Below are 21164 nucleotides of genomic sequence, written 5' to 3' on the forward strand. Positions count from 1 at the left end.
CATCTTGTTCTTCACCGTAGACATAAAAAGGTTAAACATTCTATGATTAAGTATGAGATTAACTGTAGATTTTTCATTAATGCCCTTTTGATTATTTTTTTGTAGTTTTCTGAGATTTTGCATCATAAATATTAAATAAAAGTTGAATTTTTCAAATTCTTTTTCTGCATCCATGGAAGTGATTTCCCCCTGCATTTGTTAATATAATGAATACTGCATTGTTTGTTTTTGAAATACTAAACCAATCTTGAATCCTTGGGATGAAATCTACTTAGTCTTGGTGTTTTATAGTTTTTTACATGTTGCTAGATTGGATTTGGTAATATGTTGTAAAATGTTTTTATGTTTGTATTCATGAAAGCTAATAATCTATAACTTCAGTTTTTGTAATGTATTTTCCTGGTTTGGGTATTAAGATTATGTGGACATCATGAAAATAGTTGGAAAGTATTCTGTTGTCCTATACTTTTTCTAAAAGTGTTTCTTTAAATTGAATTGATTCCTCTCCTGGATACACCAGTGAAACAAATGTCTGAAATTTTCTTTGTGGAGGGTGTATTATAATAAACTTTTTTTTTTATTCAACATCAAGATATTCACATTTTCTCTTTCATCTTTTTTGTCTGGTTACTTTAGGATAGTTGTATTTTCAAAAGAAATTTAACAATTTTATTATGACAGGCACTACATAGTTTATAGTACTCTCTTATAATACTTTTAAAATCTCTAGGACATTTTATGTTCACATATGTGGGAGCTAAGCTATAAGGATCCAAAGCAGAAGAATGATAGGACTTTGAGGACTTGGGGGAAGGTTGGGGTTGGTGAGGAATAAAAGACTATACAGTGGGTACAATGTACGCTGCTCTGGTGATGGGTGCAACAAAATCTCAGAAATCACCACTAACGAACTTATTCAGGTAACCAAACACCACCTGTTCCCCAAAAGTCTATCAAAGTAAAACTATTAAAAATAAAAAAAGTAAAAAATAGTATCTGTAGGATACGTAGTGAAAATTTTCCTATCACTCATAATATTGATAATTTGTACTTGCTGTTTTTTCCTCGATTAGTGCTGCTAAGTACTGTTTGAAGAATAAAAATTCAGCTTTGCTAATTTTATTTATTGCTTGTTATTTTATTCATTTTTGTTCTTATTTTCACTCATTTCTTCCATTCAATTTATTTTGCTTTTTTCCTAGCTTCTTTTTTATTCAGCTTTTATATATAGTGTGTTTATGTACAGACTCGTTACATGGATATATTGCCCCCAGGTAGTAAACATAGCACCAAGTAGTTATTCAACTCATGCTCCTCTCCCCCATCTAGTAGTCTGCACTGTTTATTTTTCTCATGTTTATGTCCATGGGTGCTCAGTGCTCAGTGTTTAGCTCTCACTTATAAGTGAGAATATGTGGTATTTAATTTTCATTCCTGTGTTAATTTGCATGAGATTATGACCACCAGCTCCCTCCATGTTGCTTCAGAAAACAATTTCATTGTATGTTATGGATGTACAACATTCCATTGTGTGTATAGACCACATTTTATTTAACAACCCACCACTGATGAGCACCTAGGTTGATTCCATTTCTTTGCTATTGTGAATAGTGCAGTGATAAACATATGAGTACATATGTGTCTTTCAGTGTAACAATCTATTTTTCTTTGTGTGTACACCCAGTAATGGGAATGCTGGGTCAAACGGTAGCTCTGTTTTAAGTGCTTTGAGAAATCTTCAAACTGCTTTCCAAGGCTACTTGCCAATGTTTGCTTTTGTTGCAATTGTTTTCGAAGACTTAGTCAAAAATTTTTTGCACCTAGGTTGAGAAGATTTTTTTCCTAAGACTTTTATAGTTTGAGGTTTTATATTGACATTTTTAATCCATCCTTGAGTTAATTTTTGTACATGGTGAAAGATTAGGTCCAGTTTCATTCTTCTGCTTATGGCTAGCCAGTTACCTTACCATCATTTATTGAATAGAGAGTCCTTTTTCCCATCGCTTGTTTTTGTCAAGCTTGGCAAAGATCAGACGGTTAAGTGTGTAGCTTTATTTCTAAGTTTTCTATTCTGTTCCATTGGCCTATGCGTCTGTTTTTGTACCAGTACCAGGCTATTTTGGTTACCAGAGCCTTATAGTAGAATTTGAAGTCAGGTAGTGTGATGCCTCCAGCTTTGCTTTTTTTTGCTTAGAATCGACTTGGCTATTTGGGCTCATTTTTGGTTCCATATGAATTGTAGAATAGTTTTTATTTTCTAATTCTGTAAAAAATGATTTTGGTGGTTTGACAGGAATAGCATTACATTTATAAATTGCTTTGGGCAGTATGGCCATTTTAATGATACTGATTCTTCCAATCCATGAGCATAAAATGTTCTTCTATTTATTTGTGTCATCTCTGATTTCTTTCAGCAGTGTTTTAAAGTTCTCCTTGTAGAGATCTTTCCCTTACTAACTGGATTCCTCGGTATGTCATTTTCTTTTTTGCTGTTGTAAATCAGATTGTGTTCTTGGTTGACTCTTAGCCTGGACATTATTAGTGTATAGAAATGCCACTGACTTGGCCGGGTGTGGTGGCTGACATCTGTAATCCCAGCACTTTGGGAGGCTGAGGTGGGTGGATCACCTGAGGTCAGGAATTCAAGACCAGCCTGACCAACATGGAGAAACCTCGTCTCTACTAAAAATACAAAATTAGCCAGGCGTGGTGGCGCATGCCTGTAATCGCAGCTACTTGGGAGGCTGAGGCAAGAGAATCCTTGAATCCAGGAGGCGGAGGTTATGGTAAGCAGAGCTTGCACCATTAGTCTCTAGCCCAGGCAACTGGGCAACAAGAACGAAACTCTGTCTAAAAAAAAAAAAAAAAAAGTCACTGACTTTTGTATCCTTAAACTTTACTAGAATAATTTATCAGTTCTAGGTGCCTTTTACTGAATTCTTTAGGATTTTCTAGGTATAGAATCATTCTGTCAGGGAAGAGAGATATTTTGACTCTTTCCTTAGCTATTTGAATGCCATTTATTTGTCTCTCATGCCTGCTTGTGAGAGGAGGTGTCAGCTGGGCTTCCTGGGTCGAGTGGGGGCTCAGAAAGCTCTGAAACTCGCTCATTTCCTGCATCAGGACTTACTTTGGTCCTGGATAAGTAATATTGAAGATATATGTTTAAAATATTCCTAACATCACAATTTGTGCCTGTGTTTTCTTCCCCAAGAAAGCTATAAACAGCGAAAATTTTGTTGTAAGCTTCCCTGTGTCTTCTCTCCCTCTCTCCCTTCCCCCTCCCCTGAAACTAAAAGGAACCTTAAAAGCATTTTTCTGTGACCCTAAGACCTTATATATGCTCCCAATTCCAATTGCTTGTAAACACAATTTGTAAAATCCTGTGAGATCCTGTCTCCTTTGCCATGCTGCTGCAAGGTCATAAAGTAGATAAAACTTAAGTTACAATTCCAGTTTTCCTCAAGATCTGAGACACGTTAATTGTCTTTGTTTCTGGCTCTGGTAACATCTTCCAGCTGCACGTATTTCCCACCTTAAAGAGTTTAAAAGGTGATCGAAAAATCTAACACTGACTACCCACTCGGGACCCCTTCTATACTGTGGAAGCTTTGTACTGTCAGTCTGCTTAATGAAGCCTACAGCTTTTTTTCTGTTGGTCTGATCCGTGTCTCTCACCGCGGGCTGCCGCCACACCAAATCTTTGGTGCGGCTAAGGCAAGAACCTTTGGCGTTACCCTTGCTCTGATTAGGACTTCCAGCACTATGCTTACTAAAAGTGGTGAGAATAGTCATCCTTGTCTTTTTTTCATTTTTCAAGGGGATTGATTTCAGGTTTTGCCCATTCAGTATGATGTTGTCTGTAAATTTGTCATGTATGGCTCATATTATTTTGAGGTGTTTCCCTTTGATGCCTAGTTCATTAAGTGTTTTTCATTATGAAGTGTTATGGAACTTTATTAAAAGCTTTTTCTGCATCTTTTGATATAATCATGTTTTTTGTTTTTAATTATGTTTATGTGGTGAATCACATTTATTGATTTGTGTATGTTGAACCAGCCTTGCATTCTATCAATAAAGCCTACTTGATCATGTTATATTAACTTTTGATGTGCTCCTAGATTCAGTTGCTAGTATTTTGTTGAGAATTTTGGTATCTATGTTCATCAGGGACATTTGCCTGAAGTTTTCTTTTTTCATGGTGTATCTGACAGATTTTAGTATCAGGCCAATACTGGCTTCACAGAATGAGTTAGGAAGAAGCCTCCTTCCTTAATTTTTTGGAAAAGTTTCGGTAGGATTGGTATGGCTTCTGCTTTATATGTCTGATAAAACTCAGCTATGAATCCATCTGGTCCAGGATTTTTTGGGTTGGTAGGTAATTTATTACTAATTTAACTTCTGAGCTCAATATTTGTCTGTCATGCGTGTCCATGTGACGAGACCACCAAACAGGCTTTGTGTGAGCAATAAAGCTTTTTAATCACCTGGGTGCAGGCGAACTGAGTTCAAAAAGAGAGTCAGCGAAGGGAGATGAGGGTGGGGCTGTTTTATAGGATATGGGTAGGTAAAGGAAAATTACAGTCAAAGAGGGGGCTGTTCTCTGGCGGGCAGGAGTAGGGGTCACAAGGTGCTCAGATGGGAGAGTTTTGAGCCAGGATGAGCCAGGAAAAGGAATTTCACAAGGTAATGTCATCACTTAAGGCAAGGACCGGCCATTTTCACCTCTTTTGTGGTGGAATGTCATCAGTTAAGGGAGGGGTAGGGCATTTTTACTTCTTTTGTGATTCTTCAGTTATTTCAGGCCATCTGGGCATATAGGTACAAGTTACAGGGGATGCGATGGCTTGGCTTGGTCTCAGAGTCCTGACAGGTCTATGTGAGATTTCAATGTCTACCTGATTCAATGTTGCAAGGTTGTATTTCCAGGAATTGACACATTTCCTCCAGATTTTAAAATCTGTGTGCATAGAGTTGTTCATTGTATTCTCTGAGGCTCTTTTGTATTTCTATGGGATCAGATGTAATGTCATCTTTGTATTTTCTGATTGTACTTATATTTGTACTTATTTGAATCTTCTTTTTTTTCTTTGTTAATTTAACTAGTGGTCTATCAATCTCATTTATTTTTCCAAATGGAGAACTCTGTTTCATTGAGTCTTTATACTGATTTTTGCATCTCAATTTCATTCAGTTCTTCTCTAAATTTAGTTAGCTATTTTCTTCCGCTAGCTTTGGGTTGGTTTATTCTTTTTTTTTCTAGTTCCTTTACATGCAAAATTAGATTGTTATTCTGAGATCTTTCTAACTGATTAATGAAGGCATTTAGTGATAAAAATATTCCTCTTTACACTGCTTTAGCTGCATCCGAGAGATTTTGGCAAGTTGTGTCTATATTTTCCTTAATTTCAAAGAATTGTTTGATTTCTGCCTTACAATGTTCACCCATGAGTTATTCAGAAGTAAGTTGTTTAATTTCTATATATGTGTATAGTTTTGAAATATTTTCTTGATATCAATTTATATTTTTATTGTACTATAGTCTGAGAGTGTGTTTTGTATGACTTCTATTTTTAAAATTTATTTAGACTTGCTTTATGAGCAAACGTGTGGTTGATCTTAGAATATGTTTTCTGTATAGATGAAAAAAATGTATATTCTTCGGTTGTTGGGTGGAGATTCTGTAGATGTCCGTTATGTCCAACTGGTTAAGTGTCAAGTTTAGGTCCAGAGTTTGTTAGTTTTCTGCCTCAATGATCTGTTTCATACTATTAGTGGGGTCTGAAAGCCTCTATTACTGTGTTACTGTCTAAGTCTTTTCATAAGCCAAGAAGAACTTGTTTTATGAATCTGACTGCTGGGTACATATATATTTAGAATAGTTAAGCCCTCATGTTGGATTGGACCATTTAACATTATGTAATGTCCTTCTTTCTCTTTCTTAATTTTTATTGATATAAAATCTGTTTTATCTGATGTAAGAATAACAACTCCTGCTCTTTCTTGTTTTTTTGTTGGCTTTGTAGATCTTCCTCCATCTCTTTACTTTTAGCATGTGGGGTTTGTTACACATGAGATGGATTTTTTGAAGATAGCAGATGGTTAAGACTTGTCTTTTTATCCATTCCATCATTCTATGTCTTTTAAGTGGGGCATTTAGTCCATTTACATTTAGGGTTAGTATTGATATGTGTGATTTTTATCCGGTCATTTTGTTGTTAGCTGATTGTTATGTGGATTTGACTGCGTGATTGTTTTATATGGCCTGTGAGCTATGTGTTTAAGTGTATTTTTGTGGTAGCAAGTGTCATTCTTTCAGTTTCATGTTTACCATTCCTTAAAGACATCTTGTAAAGCTGGTCTATTTGAGATGTATTACCTCAGCATTTGTCTGAGAAGAGTTTTATTTCTCCTTCACTTGTCAAGCTTGTTTGGTGAGTTATAAAATTCTTGTTTGGAATTCCCTTTCTTTAAGGATGCTGAAAATAGGCCCCCAATTTCTTCTGACTTGTAAGGTTGTGAGATCTGCTACTAGCCTGATGGTGTTCCCTCTGTACATGACTTGACCTTCTCTCTAGCTGCCTTTAAGACTTTACTTTTTTGCCTTGAAGTTTGTGAATCTTATGACTCTGTGCCTTGGGGATGGTGGGCCTGAATAGTATACAGCCAGCCAATACTAGAAAAATTGTTGTGGACTACATCCTTAGATATATTTGTCAAGTTATTTTTTCTCCTTTGTTCTCAGCAATGTCAATAAGTTATAGATTGGGTCTCTTTATATAATCACATATTTCATGGGGGTTTTGTTTATTTAAAAAAATTCTCTTTTCCATATTTTTGTCCAACTGAGTTGATCTGAAGAACCAGTCTTCGAGCTCTTAGATTCTTTCTTCAGCTTGTTTTATTCTGCACTAATACTTTTAATTGTATTATGAAATTTTTGTAGTGAGTAATCTAACTTTTGAATTTCAGTTTGTTTTTTTTCTTGAAATGGCTATTTTGTCGTTCAGCTCTTAGATAATTTTATCAGATTATTTGAGTTCCTTGGATTGGGTTTCAACTTTCTCCTGAATCTTGATGAGTTTCATTGCCATCCAGATTCTGAATTTTATGTCTGTCATTTCAAACTGGTTAAGAATCATTACTGGGAAGCTAGTGGACTTCTTTGGAAGCAAGAGGGCACTCTGCGTTTTTGAATTACCAGTGTTCTTGTTCTTGTTCTTTTTCATCCGTGGACTTGGGGGGTGGGGATTGTTGTTCTGTGGTGTAATTCAAGTATAGTCACTTAGCTTCTTTCTGGATGTTTTAAGAGGGCCAAGCCTCTGCCCAGGGTGTTTATTTGTGGCTGAATTCTTGCCCTGGGTTTCACATGGAGGAATTTTATGAAGGTATTCTTGGTGTTGTAGTTTGGTTTGTGATCTAGTAGATGGTGCTTAAGAGTAATGGCCAGTGGATAGGCTCTTAGCCACATGACTCCTTTGTATTTCCTTGCATTTGTAGCCACGCTCTGTGGTGTGGTGCAGAGAGGTTACCCCCTCACCAGGTCCATTCACAGGACTAGGGAGACTCCCCTCCAATCACTGGCAATGTACCCACAATTCTTTTGTTAAGTATTCCAGGCTGCTGGGCTCCTTCTGGCAGAGCCTATGGCAGGAACTTAGACCACACGTTTTCCAGGCTGACCCTGCAGAGGGAGACATGCTCCACTCTCAAAGCAGCCCATAAAACTGCAGGACTCACCCATCTCAGTGTTCTGAGAGTGTAGTTTCCTCTTCTGCTCAGGTGCTGGCCACAGATCTTAGCTTGGCATTCTCAAACTGCACCTCAGCTCTGGGGTGAGCTCAGGCTTTTTGTTCCTTTCTCAGCTTGGGGGTAGCAGAGGCAGGAACCTCCTCAGCAACAATAGCAGAGGGCCTTTCAGTTGTCTCTGGAAGTTCCACTCCAGAGAATACCAAGCCACTGCCAATCACAGTGATCAGCTCATGTGGGGTGGCTGTACTATGTGCCCAAGCTACTCTGGTGTTGGGCTCTGCCTGGTAAAGATCAGGGGGTCAGAGTCTTACAGGAAAGACAGTCTAGCCTCTTCTCCACAGGGCTGCTGCAGTATGCTGAAAGTGCAGCCAGGGCAATCAGGCTCTTGGAGTGTTCAGCCAGGGTTGGGGTGACTGAGCTGTGGCCCCAAACCAGGGGAGGTAGAAAAAGCAGGGGAGGTAGGGGTTTGCAGGGAAGACAGCCTGGCCTCCTTTCCATAGGATGTCTGCTGCCTTCTGTAGGCATGTGATATGGTTTGGCTGTATCATCATCCAAATCTCATTTTGAATTGTAACTCCCACAATTCCCACAGGTCGTGGGAGGAACCAGGTGGGTGGTGATTGAATTATGGGGGCGGGTCTTTTCTGTGTTGTTCTTATGATAGTGAATGAGTCTCCCAAGAGCTGATGGTTTTAAAAATAGGAGTTTCCCTGCACAAGTCCTCCTTTTGCTTGCTGCCATCCATGTAAGATGTGACTTGCTGCTCCTTGCCTTCCACCATGATTGTGAAGCCTCCCTAGCCATCTAAAACTGTAAGTCCCATAAACCTCTTTCTTTTGTAAAGTGCCCCGTCTCAAGTATGTCTCCAGCAGCAGCATGAAAATGAACTAATACAGCATACAAAAACAATCAGGTCCTTTGTTCCCTCCCTAGCCTGGGAAGAACAATGTTGGTTACCACTGTGGTGGCAATGACAGAGAGCCTGCTGGTTGTTTCTGTTAGCTCTACCCCAGAGAAATGAAGAGCTGCCACCAAGTGATCAGGCCAGGGTGGGGCATTTGTGCTGGTGGCCCATGCTGGGAGGCCCTGGCCAGTGAGAAGTAGCAGGGGGCAGCATTTGTAAAATAATCAGGCTACTTTTCCCTATGGCAGCTGTGGTGTGTTGGAGGAGCTCTTTGCTCCCTCCCCAGCCGTATGGCAGCAGGTATGGGCAGTGGTAATCACAACAGGCCTGTCAGTTACCTCTGGGAACTCTAACCCAGAGAAATGGAGTGCCAGCGACCTGCTGGAGTGCTCAGGAGGAGATGGGGTGGCTGCACTGGCATCCCAGGGCAGTGTGCTTTGCCTGGTGAGGTGCAGCAGAAGTAGAGACTGCAGTTCATCAGTTCCTCAGCACCACGGATGCAGCCCCTATCCTAAGGGCATAGGAGAGAGCCTGACCTCCCTTTTTGGCAGGATTGTTGAAGCTGGTTTATTGGACTTACAGTTCTACACGCCTAGAGAGGCTTCACAATCATGGTGGAAGGGTAATCAGGGATCTAAGGCCCATAGGGTCCCACATGGGCCTGAGCAGCAACTCTGTGCAGACTCCAGGCAGCTTTCTATGTCGGTCTGGAGGCCTGGGGAGGTCATGGGGGATCTCCTGTGCCCAGGATTGCAAAGGTCCATGACAGAAGTGTGGGTCCCTGGGGGCTCTCATTCTTTTACCCTTGCCCCCTGGTAGGAAGCCTTCCCTAGAGCGGCACCAGTCCCTTGTGGGCGGCTGTCCTGCCTTTCTCTTGTCTGCTCTCCATGAGTCACTATTGCTTCCTTGATGAATCCTAATGTGGACTCCTGAATAATCTACTTGAAGAACTACTGCTTACTCCCCATTTTGTCTCCTCTCTATGAAAGTGATACACAATGACTGGTTTTACTCAGCCATCTTGGCACTGCTCCTTTCTGCAGTTTCTTTAGATTGCAGATAGGTTTTTTATTTCAAGCTTTTCTCTTTTTATATTATAGACATCAAAGCTACAATTTTTCCTTTTAGCATAGCTTTAACTGTGTCCCACAAATTTTTGTGTATTTTATTATTCAATTTGATTATTTTCTAATAGATTTAAGAGTGTATTGTCTTATTTCCAAAAATATTCAAATACTTGAATATTTCTAGATATCTTTCTGCTATTGAATAGTAATGTAATTGTTCTGTGGTCAGGAAATATACAGTTGACCCTTGAACAACATGAGTTTGAACTGCGTGGGTCCACTTATATGCAAATTTTTTCTCTATAAATATATGGGAATTTTTTTGGAGATTAACGGCAATTTAATAAAAAAAAACTTGCAGATAATCTGTGTAGACTAGACATATATAAAAAAGAAAAAGTTAGGTATGTCAAGAATACATAAAATATGTGTAAAAACTAATCTATTTATTATTTACTACCAAAATGTATACAGAAATTTATTATAAAATGTTAAAAATAAAAACTCACAAATACTTATAGACTATATATGGCATCCTTTGTAGTCAAGAGAAATGTAAACAAATATAAAGTTGCATCATTAAATCATAACTGCATAAAATTTGCTATAATATATACTGTGCTACAGTAATAATTTTGTAGCCATGGCCTGTTGCTATTGTAGTGAGCTCAAGTGGTGTGTCTGCTTAAAATGCCATGTGCTGCATCACCGAGTGAGCAGTTCTTCTCTCCAGTGAATTGTGTGTCACAGTAAAAAGTGATCTCTTGCAGTTCTTGCATATTTTTAATTATATTTAAAGCAACACTATACACTATAAACTTTGAATAACACCATAGGATCCACACAAAATACCACTAATGATACCGGAAGTGTTCCCACGAATCAGAAAAATGTCATGACATAACAAAAAAAAAGTTAAATTGTTTGTTACATCTTGAAGATTAAGGTCTGCAACTATGGTTTCCCACTATTTCAAGATAAATAAATCCAGTTTAAAGAGTTCTGTAAAAAAAAAAAAAAAAAGAAAGAAAAAGAAAAAGTAATTCCTGAAGATATCACTGCAGTTATGCTAGCATGTACAAAATCCTTGTACTTTTTGTTAAATACCTTTGATACCTCTTATTTTAAATACAACTTTCATGTGGATGCAGCATTACCGTAAGAAAGGCATACCTAAAGATTCTAATATCATTTGAGAAAAAGTCATTATATGGCAACTTAAAGCAAAACAATGGTGAAAAATCTAAAGCTGAATAATTTAATCCCATCAAAGGATAGTTCAATATTTTTAGAAAGATATTTGGCTTAAAAAATGTGAAGGCAACAGGAGAAGCAGGCTCTGCTGACCAAGAGGCAGCAGATAAGTTCCAAGACACCATTAAGAAAATTATTGAGGAGAGGGAATGTCTGCCTAAACAAGTTTTTAATGCAAACAAAAGTTCCCTATTCTAGGAAAAAAAAAAAAAAAAGATGCCACAAAGGACATTTACTAATAGAAAAGAGAAGTGATTACCTGGATTTAAGGCAAGAAACTGTAGGCTAACTATTGTTTTGTGCAAATGCAGTTGGGTTTATGATTAGGACTTGCCCTTTTTTATGAAACTGCTAACCCCCATGGAAAAGATAAACACCAGTTACCAGTCTTTTGGTTGTACAGCAAGAAGGCCTGAACAGCAAGAAACCTTTTTCTGGATTGATTCCATTAATGCTTTATTTCTAAATCAGGAAATACCTTTCCAGTAAGAAACTGCTTTAAGGTTTTTTGGTTTTGGTTTTGGTTTTGGTTTTGTTCTGATGTTGGACAATGTCTTTGGACACCCAGAACCCCATGAGTTCAACATTGAAGGCATCAAAATGATGCAGGGCAAGTTCTTGGCTTTGCTTAGGAAAGAATTTAAGAGTGAGCTGGTGGTAGAAGAAAGTAGCTTTATGAAGTGGTAGTGTTACAGCTCTGTGACTTCTCCTGTGGAACAGAGATACCCCATAGGCAATGCACAGAAAGTAGGAGCATATGGGAGGCTTGCATCATATTTATACTCACGTTAATGACATGCTAACTAAGGGGAAAGTTATTCAGAAATAGCTAGAAAATGGGCAGTGACTTCCAGGCATTGCCATGGCATTGGTAAACTGTCATGGCACTGGTTGGAATACCTTACAGTGATTGGCAGCAAGAGCAACAGGAGGGGCTTTAAGCACCTCTTCCCAGTTTGGGCCAGTCTTCAATCTGATCAGAAGATGAATCTGCCTGCCTTCTGCCTCATTCTCTACTTAGAGATTAGATATTACTCTTTAATCTTAAAGGGATTGCAGATGGGCAGAGGTCTGTCTTCTGTAATTGTTTCCTGATGGTTTTATGGACATAGGCCCTGCCTAGCATTGCATTGGAGGAGAAAAAAATCTCTGGATACCTGATCTAAGTGGCCCAAAGGCAGGATGCTTTTATTCTCTGGGTCAGAACACAAGATGAGTTGGAACCCTTGTACCAGTATTGTCTTTATGTGGAACTGTTGTAATCTAGAAGGCAGAAACTCTTCTAAGAGGTAAATCAGCAAGGGCTAAAAATTATTAGTTAACAAGTTAGCTAATTAAAGATCCTAGAACAGGTAAAAACCAGGTGCGATTTGGAAGGCTATTTTTGATAGTGAGCCACTATCAAAAATAGTTAACTGCTAGTTGGGGTCAGTGCCCTGGTTATATCTGTGTAACCAGATAGATTGCTCATTGATCTTTTGAATGTTAATTTCAACCTGTCTAGAGTTGTTAATATACTTGCAGAGGGTTTTATTCATAATTGCAAATACTCTACCTTGATCAGCTAGTAAATAATCTAATGCTAGTCTGTTACCAAAATCTATCTTTGCTAAAGAGTCTAGGGACTCTTGAATTCCCTTTGTTTGACACATCAAGGGTTAGCCAAGGCTCCTCTGTGGAGATAGTAAGGTGTCCAGTGGGAGCTGGAGAGGACCTTTGGCTCCATCAGTTATCTGTTCTCTTGGCCATTATGGGTCGGAGTGGCTCAGACTCCCTTTTAAGCTTGGAGCAGTTCTTTCCTTTTAGCTTTAATTTTGACTCAGGGGCTGGTGAGTTGGGGGATCTTGTCTAGGCATCACAGATGCCAAACTTGCCATGTTTCCTCAGGATGGGTAACCTGGAGGCAGTAGGAGGCTTAAATAAGCCACTAATAATTGTACATTTTGGCCAGTTCTTTTGGTTTTGGCTTCTTTCTCTGTCCTGTCCCTAGTGTTGTAAAACCCAAAGGCCATTTCTAAAAATTGCCTAATAGGGCACACTGCTGCCTTTTGTAACTTCCTCTTAATGCCAGGGACAGGCTGAGTAATGAAATGCACACCCAGGAGAAGAATTCACCTTTCCAGGGAGTCTGGGTCTGCACTAGCATATTTCCTGAGTGCCTCAAACAAGTGGCTCTGAAACAGAGTGGGATTTTTATCTTTCCCCTGAGTTATTTCTCTAAACTTGTCATAACTGTCATTACACATTTTAAAATATTCTCTATGAAACAAGCTAGCATGTGATTGCATTTGAGACACTGGGAACCCCTCTGGTAATCCCACTGGGGGGTGTCTAGATCTGGAACTGCATCTCCTCTCACACAATAAATGGCATAGCCTTGATTATGAGTGGCCATTCCATCTACATTTTCATGGGCAATACTTGGAATCCTTTCTTTTTCATCTATGGTATAAGAAGTGGAAAATAATATTTGCATGTCATGCCAAGTTAAGTCAAAGGAATTGGCCAACTTACAAACTCCTCTTCAAACATCCCTGAATTCTCTGAAAACTAGCAAATTTTTCCTTGCATAAAGCCAACAGAAATGGAAAAAGACACACATACTTAGCTGTTCCCCCATCTCCAACAGCCATATCCTACATTGAACATAGTTTCAATTTGAGAGGCTGATAGGGGACCCCACCCTTTTGGTACTGGTTGGATTTACTTCCTTGGACAGTGGTATAGGCTAGGGCTTGTTGTATAAGGGGGAAGGAGTGCCTGATGATGTTAGGGTAGAGTCCTGTGCTAAAGAACTGGCAAGGCTCCCCTCAGAATTGAAGGTCTGAGGAGGCTCCAAGGGAAGCATAGGTCTTCTAGGGGGAGCAATGAAGAAGGGGTCATGTAGGATACCCAGTGTGGCTTTCTGGTGCCAGGGACTATTATGAGCTTGATAAATTTTAATGCTATCCCTTAGGTCAGGGTCCTGGCAGAGAGCTACAAAAACCTGCACATAAGGAAATCTTCCCGATTTTTCTTCCATTTTACAAAATAACTATAATAAAAAATAACATTATAATGTAAAGAACCATGTATAGGCCAAAAGTATTGGTTCTCCAATCTGTATTGGACTCAAATTGCATTGCAATAGAATATGAGAATTTTCTTTTTTAAACTGTATAAATTTGCTCCAGTTGCCTAAAAGACACCTTAATGGCAAGTCTTTTGGGATGCTCACTGTAGTCCCCATATTTAGTAAGGATCTCTGCAGGAAATTTTAGTTGGCCTAAGTCTAACAAACACCTAGTTACTTTTTCCTTTTAAATTTACAGTTTTTTCAAAGAAGGTGTAAATATAGATAGCAACTAGTTACAAAAGTTAATGGGTAGTAGAATGTTGAGCCTGAATTGTACAGAAAGTAAAGCAGAGCCTTAATTTGGGCAAAGAGGGGCCAAACAGATAGTGATCATGGAAGGGAGGAAGGGAATGGGTGAAGAGCATTGCTCAAGCAGAGACCTCAGAGGCTCTGACTTGATGGAGAACCTACCCAGCAGTGGAGACACTGAAAAATATGTTTGGGCAGCTGCTTGTCTACCACTCTAGGTGGTCATCTGTCAGCCCAAGGGTCTGGGAACTCCCAGTTTCTTCGACTAAGATGGGCTTCAGCAAAGCAGCTTTTGGAAAGAAAGGAAGACAGCACACAGGAAGGGGCCCACAACTGGCTGTTACAGAAAATAATAACTTCTAACTTCAGGGCAGAAAAGGTGAGACCAAGATTCCCTTGCCGGGGGGTGGTGTGGCTACAACCCACTATCCTAGAGGGAATGTCAATACTGAAAACCTCAGAGCATCTGGGCAGCAGCCAACAATGCCAATGTCAAAACTCCAGAGTACCCATGTATTGGCCAATGAAGGTTCCCTCACCAAATGCAAAATGTCCAGAGCACCCAACGGGTGACCAACAGTGAAACCAATGCCAAGCTCGGGTCACAGAACAACCTGACTGTCACCCCAGGGTCAACACAATGGGGGATTTCTCACAACCAAGTGACCTACATTAAACAATTGCCCAAATATGGTTAACAGGGAGTCAAACAGAAACAAACCAAAAACTGAAAATGGAACATATGTGTTTTAAAATAAATAAAATATTTAAAGTAGTCCTTTTTTTTTTTTTTTTTTTTTTTTTAGACAGCGTCTCGCTCTGTTGCCCAGCAGGCTGGAGTTCTGTGGTGTGATCTCGGCTCACTGCAAGCTCCGCCTCCTGGGTTCACATCATTCTCCTGCCTCAGCCTCCCGAGTAGCTGGGACTACAGGTGCTCCCAACCACACCTGGCTAATGTTTTGTATTTTTGTAGTAGAGATGGGGTTTCACCGTGTTAGCCAGGATGGTCTTGATCTCCTGACCTTGTGATCTGCCCACCTCGGCCTCCCAAAGTGTTGGGATTACAGGTATAAGCCACCGCACTCAGCCTAAAGTAGTCTTTTCTAATTCTGTGAAGAAAGTTAACAGTAGCTTGATTGGGATAGCATTGAATCTCTAAATTACTTTGGGCAGTACGGCCATTTTCACGATATTGATTCTTCCTATCCATGAACATGGAATGTTTTTCCATTTATTTGTGTCCTCTGTTATTTCCTTGAGCAGTGGTTTGTAGTTCTCCTTGAAGAAGTCCTTCACGTCCCTTTAAGTTGTATTCCTAGGTATTTTATTCTCTTTGTAGCAAATATGAATGGGAGTTCACTCATGATTTGACTCTCTGTTTGTCTATCATTGGTGTATGGGAATGCTGGTGATTTTTGCACATTTATTTTGTATCCTGAGACTTTGCTGCAGTTGCTTTTCGGCTTAAGGAGATTTGGGACTGAGACAATAGGTTTCCTAAATATACAATCATGTCATCTGCAAACAGAGACAATTTGACTTCCACTCTTCCTATTTGAATACCCTTAATTTCTTTCTCTTGCCTGATTGCCCTGACCAGAACAGAAAACCAAACACCACATGTTCCCACTCATAAGTGGGAGTGGAACAATGAGAACACATAACACATGGGCACAGGGAGGGGAACATCACACACCAGGGCCTGTCATGGGATGGGGGACTAGGGGAGTGATAGCATTAGGAGAAATACCTAATGTAGATGACAGGCTGATGGGTGGAGCAAACCACCATGGCACATGTATACCTATGTAACAAACCGGCACATTCTGCACATATATCTCAGAGCTTAAAGTATAATAAATAAAATAAAATAAAATAAAATGGTTGGTGGAGCAATTCAATGATGTTAGAGAAGAAAAGACCAGGGGAAGTGGTGAAAAGGAAGTACTTCTATCTGGGTACCCAAATGACAAAGAACTTTTAAACTGATCACCTATTCACAGGCCTTTTTCCCTGGATCACCCAATATCATCAAGAGGGTTGGGGTGGGGATGCAGAGGGGACACTCACCTATCCACAAAAGCCAAGATGCCATTGACCAGCCTTCTCGGTGGGACACAGGTGAAGGTCTCTCCAAGTTCTCCAGGCTTAGGTGGGCCTGGCTGCCATAGGGGGCCCAGCACTAGGACTGGTGACCTGTCAGCCAGAGTTGTGAGTCCTTTACAAGGCGCTAGCACTAAGAATGCTCACCTGTCCACTCAGCTCCATCACCTGCCAGGGAAGAGGATGGCTCTGGAAAGAGCCTTTGGTTAGTGTTACAGTTCTCTGCAGTGCTAGTAGCTCTTTGGAGTTACAACCTCAGCATTACAGCTCATGCAGCTTTGATCACAGATTGCCTCACCATCTCTCACTGACTCACCAGTCACCACCTCTCTGCTTCTCATCTTGCCGATCGCAGACTGCCATCTCTCATTGTCACCTCACTGATCACCATCTCTCCTGGTTTGTCTCCTTGCTTCTCTGCCCTCCTGGCTGGATGGCCACTGATGCAGAGAAGTTCTTGACTTTACTCAGGAAAGAATTCAAGAACAGCATTTACCCTATAGGCAGTGCACCAAGAGCTGCAACCTATGGGTGGTTTCTAGTCATATTTATACCCACTTTTAATGACATACTAATTAAGGGGTGTGTTGTTCAGAAATATCTAGAAAATGGGTGATAACTTCTGGGAGTTGCCATGGCAAGATGTAGTAACTTCTGGGCATTGACATGGTGTTGATAAACTGGTATGGTGCTGGTAGGCAGTGAGAGCAATGGGAAGTGCTTTTGATGCCTCTTCCTGGTTTTGGTCAGTCTTCACTTTGGTCTGAAGATGCATCCTGCCCACCTCCTACCGCAAAAGTGGTCTACTTACCACTAAACATACTTCTCTAATTCAGCCTCTGGAGGAGAGAGTCATAAGGACATTTAAGGGTCATTATACAGTATACTATGTGGAAAGGATTGTCAGCTCTATTAAAGAGGATCCAAATAGAACATCATGAATACCTGGAAGGCTTCTATCATTAAAGATGACATTGTTGTTACAGAAAAATAAAATCTGTCAAGCTCAAAGCAATACATTCTTGCTGGAAAAACTTGTGTTCAGATGTTTTGCATGACTTCACAGGATTTACAAGAGAGCTAATCAGGATTGTGAATATGACCAAAAAAAAAAAAAAAAAGTAAGGAAGAAGGGTTTCAAGATAGGGATCTTGGAGAAATTCAAGAGCTAATAGACACCACCCCAGGGGAATTACAGAAGATGACTTGATGGAGATGAATGCTTCTGAACCAATGCCAGATGATGAGGAAAAAGAGAAAATAATTCCAGAAATGAAATTGACATTAGATGATCTGGCAGAAGCATTCTCATTATTCAAGACTGCTTTGACTTTTTTCATGACACAAACCCTTCTACGATACAGGCATTGAAGCTGTTGAAACTAAAGTAAATGGTGGAGGAAAGCTTGATATTGTATTAAAAAATTTAAGAAATAAAATAGCAAAAAACTAAAAACCAGAAATGATAATGTGTTCTGTAAGCTTACATCTACTCTGCCTGTCTCTCCTAACTCCCCTTTCACCTCCTCCACATCCTCTGTCTCTGCCACCCATGAAACAGCAAGACCAGCCTATTCTCTTCCTTTTCCTCCTCAGCCTATTCAATGTAAAAATGATGAGGATGAAGGTCTCTATAATGATCCACTTACACTTAATAAATGGTAAATATTTTCTCTTCCTTGTGGTTTTCTTAATAACATTTTTCTCTAGCTTACTTTACTGTAGAATACAGTGGATTATATATATAACCTATAATAATATAAATTGATTGTGTATGTTATTGGTAAGGCTTCCAGTCAACAGTAGGCTATAGTAGTTAAATTTTGAGGAAATAAAAAGTTAAAGGTGAATTTTCAACTGCACATTGGGAGGGGTTCACCTAACACCCAATTGTTCAAGGGTCAACTGTATTCTCTGCGTTGGTTGATTTTATGTGTCAACATTAGGGGTGTTTTAAATTATATGAATACTTAAATCAGAACTTTGAGTAAACAGATTATCCTCCGTAATGTAGGTGGGCCTCATTCAATCAGTGGAAGACCTGAATACCACAACAAAAAAACTAAGAAACAAAAACAAAAAACAGTGTTCTACTGCAAGAGGAAATTCACCGGCATACTGTCTTCTCACTTCATTTGCACCATTGACTTTCCTGGGTCTCAAACCTACCAGCCCACCCTTTATATTTGGACTTGCCAGCCTTTGTAATGTGATGCATATTTGTACCTCTTATAAAAGAATATAAATGTGCCTATGTAAAAAGAGAGAGACACACATATACACATACATTTTATATATATACACACATATATATACATACATACATACATATACACACACACATATGTTGTATTAATCTGTTTTCACACTGATGATAAAACATACCTGAGATTGGGTAATGTATAAAGAAAAGGAGGTTTAATAGACTCACAGTTCCATGTACTCTCTCTCATAGTTTCTCAACCTGAGCACTATTCTTTATTGTAGAGGCTTCCTTGTGTACTGTAGTATGTTTAGAAGTTCCCTGGTCTCTACCTACTAAATTCTAGTAATACCCTGTCCCCCAGTTGCAACAACCAAAAATGTCTTTATACATTGTTTAAAGTCCTCAAGATGGAGAGTGGACAACATTGTTCTTTATAGAGAACCACTGCTCTAGGTGACCTTGATCCTACTAAACATATTTAGACTTATTTTATGGCTCCACATATGTTCTATCGTGGTCATTTGCCATCCATTTATTTTTTTATTTTCAACTTTTATGTGTCTTTTAACTTCAAGTGTATCTCTTGGAGAGGGTAAATAGCTGAGTGTTTGTGTTTGTGTATGTATGTGTGTGTGTTTTACTCTTTGTGACAATCTCTTTTAACTAGAATAGTTAGCTTTGCCATTTATAAAAATTACTAATTTGGTTGGATATAGAATTATTTTAATGCTTGTTTTCTATTTGTCATTGCTGGCTTGTTCTTTTTTTCTCCTTTTCTGCCTTCTTGTAGAATTATATTGCATTCTGTCTGTTTTGAAATTTGCTGTATTAGATAGATTTTTATATTGTTTTCTACAGTTATCTTGGAAGACTTTATATAGGTTTTGTGGTGGGCATAAGTAAGCCATTCATGGCATATGTAAAAACCATAAATTACTAGATATACCTTGATTATAGCAATAATCTTGTTAGCGAATAACAACTCCTGATCTTACAAACAGGTAAAATTGATCTCATTACTTAGATAAGAATACAGATTTTAAATGTCCCTAAAATTATCTCACTGTGACCAAAAATTATCAAGAATTAGGGCAAGATAGTGCCTCATCTTTTATCTTATTAATAAGCCATTTGGTGCTAGTGGCTAGCACTTTAAGTACAGTGGTGCTGTGTGTGGTTTTGTGATCTCATAACTCAAAGTTTTAAAATTTATAGTCTTTTCCAAAGAGTCAAAGAACATTCTAGAAGTACCCTTTTTTCAATGTAAGTAATACCTCTTTGCATCATTTTTCATTGATTAAAGATTATAATATAGGCCTGTAATTTTTAAGTATCTACTTGGAAGTAATATTATACCACTTCATATAAAATGCAGAATCCTTGCAACTATGTCAATTAATCCCTCACTAATACCATCAGTTTTATGCTATGTAAAATATTAATCATGCTATGTAGAATTACATTGGCATATATTGTAGACCTATATTATAATGTTTGCTTTAGAGGATCATACACATAATAAAGTAATTTTGATGAATATTAGTGTTATACATTTATTCAGATGGTTACACATTATAGTGCTCTTCATTCTTTCCAGAAGGTCCAAGTTGCCATTTGTGTCATTTTCTTTCAAAGAGCTTCTTTTAACATTTCTTGCAATGACATCTGCTACCAAATTCTCCTTGTATTCTTTATCTGATATTTTATTTCACCTTTATTTTGTTAAAGGTAATTTCTCCAAATATAGGATTCCAAGTTGACAGGTTTTGGTAGTTAAGCTTCCTCTCAGAAGCTTAAAGATGTTATTTATTGGTTTTTTTTTTTTGATATACATAATTTCTTATAAGAAGTCAATGGATTTAAATTGATGTGACCCTATTTGCAATGTGTTTATTTTTTCTGTTTATTTTAAAGATTTTTTCTTAGTTTTGGTTCCTAGTAGCTGGATTATGATATGTCAACGTGTAGCACTCTGTTTCTATCAAACTTGAGGTTGCTGAGCTTCTCAAATCTATACATTTATGTTCATGACCAAATTTAAGAAAATTTTGGCCATCATTTCTTTAAATGTTTTTCTACTGCCTTTCTTTATTCTCCCTTTGTATGTCTAAATAAAGTATTTTAGATCTTTCTGTATTGTCTCATGAGCCCTTGAAAACCATTTTCCTTTTTTGAATCTTTTTCCTTTTTCTCTTCTTCATATTGAATCATTTGTATTGATCTATCTTCAAGTTCACACACTCTTCTGTAATACTCATTTTTCTGTTAAGCTCAAGTAGTACATTTTAACATTTCAAATGTTTTCTTTATTTTTAATTATTTGTTTCTTTTAGAGTCATTTTTGTTTTGAGATTTCTTACTTTTTAATAGTGGGGTCATATTTTTCTTGGTGTCTTTGAGCACAGTGAAAAGAGTTGCTTTAAAATTCTTTAGAGCCCAGCATGGTGGCTCATGCCTGTAATTCCAGCACTTTGGGAGGCCGAGGAAGGTGGATCACCTAAGGTCACGACCTTG

This window comes from Colobus angolensis, unplaced genomic scaffold, assembly GCF_000951035.1.
Source record: "Colobus angolensis palliatus isolate OR3802 unplaced genomic scaffold, Cang.pa_1.0 Scaffold299, whole genome shotgun sequence".
In the NCBI taxonomy this organism is placed as follows: Eukaryota; Metazoa; Chordata; class Mammalia; order Primates; family Cercopithecidae; genus Colobus; species Colobus angolensis.